Genomic DNA, 6209 nt, shown 5'->3' with positions numbered 1-6209 from the left:
ATAAAGTAAATGTATATGTATTAGTATGGATTAGTCCCATATTGTCTAATCCCAGAATGTCAAAGGAAATGTGGAAATGTCCCAAAATGTCTAATGCTTTGATCAATTAGCACCAGAGAGTTTTGTGATAGGTACTCTCTGGGATAAAAGGTAGGGTTGCCAAAAACCCATTTAAAATTCAATCATGGAGTTTATTACAAATCTAAAAGAGGACCAATCATCATACTATGGGATGGCTGCAGATTCACTCTAAACACAAAACTAGAACAATGAAGATAAAGAGCAAAACTTAGAAAGAGGGTAGAGAAGAGATGACCCCTGTTCCAACTCTGTACAATGAGGCACTGTAGAACTCAGCACACAGTCAGGAACTGCTCAGATGTTGCCCCAACTTTACCTACCTACTCCTCATTCAAATTATCCATGTACAGAAGTGAGAAATGAGGGCTCCAGCAATCGCATTTTGATCTTTTACAGAGATGCCATGTCCATTTGCTTTGTGATCTTGATTGCCGATATCTGTTGACGGAACATTCCATCTGCCCTGCCCTAGCGATTGGGCATAATCAACTAAAGGAAAATGGCAAGGAAGGCACATCCCAATCTCTTTGAGTTCATTGAAGTGAGACAGAAGGAGCAGGCCACGCTGAAGTCACCATAGAGCAGTGATCAGAACTGTGAGAGTGAGGAGAGCTAAGAAGAGCAAGGTGGTGAGACTGAGGAGACCATAAGAAAATGATGGAAGAGTTCACAGGAGGGGCATAGAACGTTAGAATCATTTTATCTAGTTTAAGCCATTGCTGTAGTTTGTTTTGATTACTAACTTGTGTGCTGAACTCTTTATAGATTACTTAAACACTATGTTAACATTAAATTAACAATAGTTAGACATTTTGGACACTTCCACATTTCTGTAGACATTATGGGATTAGACATTATGGGACGAACCTTTAGTATGATAAAAGATCAAGGGTTTACTTAATCATGTTTCTTTCTCCCATATCTCCCATATAGTCACATTTGTAAATCAAGTCTCTTCATTAAGGTAAATAAAACACTAAGATACCCGATGCAACTGTCATAGTGATTAAAGAAGAAAACTGGACTCAAGGCCGCTGTTTATATTCAGTTTTCACTTTTTGTTTGATAATTTATGGGAGTGGTAAAAGATTGAATAAACTACATAGAAGACATATAACCAGATATAAAGGTTTTTTACCAAGAGGGTACTCTATCAGGACAATACTCACTTACAACACTCAACTAAACATAGTACATGGTTCATAAGCATACATACTATCTTGATATGTCATAGGGAGTATTATCTACTACCTGCTCTTTAATAGGAATATAAGTAAGACCATTAACTATGAGCAACACCAATGTAGATGATACTCTTGTATAAAATCTACTTAAATCCGATATCATATAAAATCACGTGTTTGTTCAATCAATGCTTACTTGTAAATAATGTATGCCACGATCCGTCCAATCATAATCTCTCCCTCTTCATTGCAAACACGTATAACCAGGAGTTGTTGTATTCAAGAGTCACATGATCAATGGACAGATCTTGATACATCAGTTCAATTAGTATCATTGGACAAGGCTTTGAGTCCCTTGAAACACAAAGCCAAGTGTTAACTTCGCTATCATTGTACACACACTCCAATTGAAGCGAAATCCCCCCCCCCGAAAAACAAACCATGAAACGTTGATGGGAAACAACTGTAAAGTGGATAGAGTTCGATACAAGGGAAAAATAAGGTTAATAGGATGTAGTTTGCTTGATTAACTCCACCATTATTAGATAAAGCTTTCATCATCATATCTCTTGCATTTAAAGAGAAAGGAAACGCTGAAAGCATAAATAATAAAGTGAGCCAGAAAACCTATTGAAGTTAGCAGCAAGTTCACCACCAGCACCCTCCTCAGGCACTAGAAAAACCACGCCTTATTAAATATTTGTGGTTTCAAGTATTGTTGATAGGGTGGAAGCTGCAGTTGCTGTATACGGAAAAACTTACAACAACATGTATATAGGGTGGAGCGCAGGATACGGAAAACTTACAACAACATTGTAATAGGGTGGAGCTGCAGATACGGAAAACTTACAACAACATTGTGTGTAGGGACAGAACATTCCATCGATTAGTTAATATATTATAAATGATAGCCATTAAATCCTTTCTAAACATTTTTGTTTAATAATTTTTTTAAAAATCACTTTTCATATTTTCTTAAAAACAAAAAATTTTTAGCATAAAATTGTTAGTATAAAACAATAATCAAGAAACTAGCACTGCAGTCACCGATCTACCAGGAACGTTTGTCCTTAATTCTTACACTAGATGTTTTGCATACAAATTTAAAAAAAAATTAGGTTATTATAAACATTTACATGAATTTTATTACTGAGTTGAAAACAGTGACAAGCTTACATTCTTATGTGCAAATATAAAATCATAATGGCTTATAATATACAAGGTGACAACATCATTCAATGTGACTTCTTAATATACATTATTACAACGGTTCACAAAAAATGGATTCAATAGCCAGCATAAGAGGAAAGTGTAATAAAATAAACAAATGGCCTTATTGCTGGGTGGGAAAGACACACCATATCAAAAACAACTGACGATAGTATTTGTACTAACTTGACACACCTAAATATCATATCATCGTTCAAATTTTTTGTTCACATCATAGTCTCAAAAAGCCGCCAAAAAGAGGAAATGTACTAAAAAAATGAACAAATGGCCTTATTGCTGGGTGGGAAGACACACCATATCAAACAACTGACGATAGTAACTTGACACACTTGAATATCATTGAAGACAATTAGTAACAACAAATTTGAAACCTATTATACAGTCAGTAATTGAAATAATCAAATATGTTATGTTTAAACCTACTCTATTGTAAAGGATTTGGGCTATGTTGAAGTCATAAACAGTTGTAGAGTTACAAATTTGCATGACAAAAAAATCCATGTCCGAATTTGACAGAGTGAATCCATGTTTTTACATGAAAGGAAGTTATAATGAAGAAGTCTTGAGCATGTATTATATACAACAGAGATCTACTGGAGACCAATGATATGGAGAGATATCCTGATAATTTGTCCTTTTTGGAAGAGGATATAGTATTAGTGAGTTAAAAACTAATAAAACACATTTCACTATTATCACTTTATCTATTACAGTTCAGTCACATGATAATAAGGATATATTAGCATATACTATTTGTGATAAGATAAGTGATAAGGCTAATGAACATATTCAAACTTTCAGGTATATTTACATGTGATACTGCACATGATTGAGATAACTTACAGGAAAGCAGTTGCTACATGGAGTGCAATGTAATGAAGGAAGCTAGAAGATATAACAATTGAAAATTAATGTGGTGAATGTTGGTAAAAAGTTTAATTAAAAATGGGATACACTAACATATTTAATCATAAGAACACATGCCCTGTGACATCTACAGAAATGTATATATATATGTAAGGTATGTGAAAAGCATAGGTAAAGATTTAACATTTACATTAGTCAATAAACTTAACAGTATGTGGCAAGTTATCTCAGATTATCATATGATGAGGATAATTTGAGGTAGAGATGTTTATTACATGTTGACATTATTTAAAAAAATAGCTGACAACTTACAAGAAATGGATCCTTTAAAATAAGGTATTCTGTTCATGAAATGAGTACACTCATTATACATTAATACATTGCTGTTAATATCTAGCTGTTCAGTAGCAGAAGTGCATATGGAAATGTTCCACCAGATTATATAGAAACCATCAAAACTTGTGTCAACTCAGGTACATAATAAATTACATAAATGGAAGAGTGAGAGCTAAGAAAGAGCAAGGTGGTGAGACACGAGGAGACCATCAAGAAATTGATGGAAGAGTTCACAGGAGGCATCAGAACGTTAGAATCATTTTTATCTAGTTTAAGCCATTGTGTAGTTTGTTTTGATTACACACTTATGCTGAACTCTTTATAGATACACTAGATTAATTAACACTATGTTAACATTAAATTAACACTATGTTAACATTAGATTAACACTAGTTAGACATTTTGGGACACTTCCACATTTCCTTAGACATTATGGGACAAACCCCAATTAATATATCAGCAATGAGCAACACAAGGTAAATGACTACTGCCTCTATACTTGTAGTAAAATCCACTTAAATCTATATCATATGAAATCACATTAGTTCAATCAATATTTACCTTGTAAGTAAATGTATGCACGCTCAGTTTTTAGCAATAATTTTCTCTTCTCTCATAGCAACACAGTACAACCAGGAGTTGTTTATATTCAAGAGTCACACGATCAATGGTACAGATTATTGTACCATCAGTTTATTACTTATCACAGGACAAGACCTTGAGTCTTGAAACACAAAAGCAAGTGTAACTCGCTATCATTTGTACCACACTCAAATGAACCAGAACTGAAAACAAAACCATGAAATACTGATGGAACAACTGTAAAGTGATGGCTCTTATATGAGGAAAATATTCAAAATAAGGTTTAACGGATGTAGTTGCTTGACTAACTCACCATCTTTAGGTAAGCTTATCATCAGTACAGCCAATCCTCTTTAAGAAAAAGGGAATTGAAAGAATAGGTAATAAAGTGAGCCATAAATCTACAGCCTCCTCAAAAACAAATGACTGACTTTAGAGGGTTAAAATTTGATCTCCTGAACAAGCCCCGCCAAATTAAAAAGTAGCCTTCCTGTTGAATTACAGTTCCTCTGCTAGAAAACTGTAATTTCAAGTGCCTTTTATGACCCCATTAAAGTTATTAACTTAATACACATCACAATTGATTTAAGTGGTATTGCAAAAAAAGAAAAAACATACTGGATGATTGCGAAAAAAAAACAAATGGATAAAAACCTTATGACTTAAGGTAACAGTTCTATTTTGACTATAACAATCTTTAACAATTTAGTTGCTTTAATAATATCAATATTATAATAAAAATTCGAGATTTTCCCTGCTAATATGAGAGAAGAGTCCAGTCTATTGACTGGTAATTGTTCGCAAGAGCTCACTAGATTTGCAGATCCTACTCTCACCTTAGCAGGGAGGTGTTGGACAGCTTGGAATTAAGGAGAGGGCTGGTAATCCAGACACCATTTGCGCTACAAAGATAAACAGAGTTTGTTATTTTATTATCACATGCATCATATAATAACTGATTCTTACTAGAACTTAAAGACGTGTTGATTCATTTTGGTGAGCCTGAAAATATTAATACGACAATAAATTATCTAAAAATATCAAATTTTATACTACCTTTCCATCACTTTTAATGACTTTAAGTTCATCATTTATATTAGCATATCGAGTTGTAGTACATTGCCCTGAAAGATAAAATAAATCACTCCTACAAAAATTAATGACAAAAACTTACAAGATAATTCTTTGAAAGTATAATACATATTGATAGAAGGCCCATAATTGCCACAATTATTAACACTATCATCAATGTGAATGGTTTTGTAGCATCAGGTGGAGTGGGTGTTCCTCTACTATCTGATTCACTAGGTGTGGGAGTACCATTAGAGGGAACGATGTGGAAACTAGCATGGTGACACCAAGGATGTGGAAACTATTGGTACTGGTATCAGATCTTCCAACATTAGTTAGATTTGTTGTGAGAGTGATGCTACCTTGAATTGTAGTACTGATACCAGTACTGGTACTAGTATCAGTAGTAGTCACGACGAGAGACGATCGGGTCTCCTCTAGGTACAAGAAAAGAATAAAATCATAAAAATTGTGAGATACATGATTGTACACAGATGTCCTCAGTACTATACAACAAGGAAGAAACATCAACCTTTTTGCATAGAGAATATTCTATTTGTAGCCACGCCTGTTTCATTAATGCTCCACGCACTCACTCACACGCCTCACGCACACGCACACCACACACAAACCACACACACCACACACACAACACACACACACCACACACACACACACACACACACACACCCACACACACACACACCAGATGACACCTGTGACATGGATGCCATTTTGTCAGTTCTATTAGTGTGTGTGGTTGTGATTAAAGATATATAGGACACATTATACACAAGTAGTCACTTAAACCCCATCATCTGACTCACTCTTCACAGGAGGAGGATACCAAAATCTGGA

This window comes from Gigantopelta aegis, unplaced genomic scaffold (genome assembly GCF_016097555.1).
Source record: "Gigantopelta aegis isolate Gae_Host unplaced genomic scaffold, Gae_host_genome ctg2349_pilon_pilon, whole genome shotgun sequence".
NCBI lineage: Eukaryota > Metazoa > Mollusca > Gastropoda > Neomphalida > Peltospiridae > Gigantopelta > Gigantopelta aegis.
The sequence above is the reverse complement of the archived record's forward strand: the minus strand, read 5'-3'. Positions refer to the sequence as shown.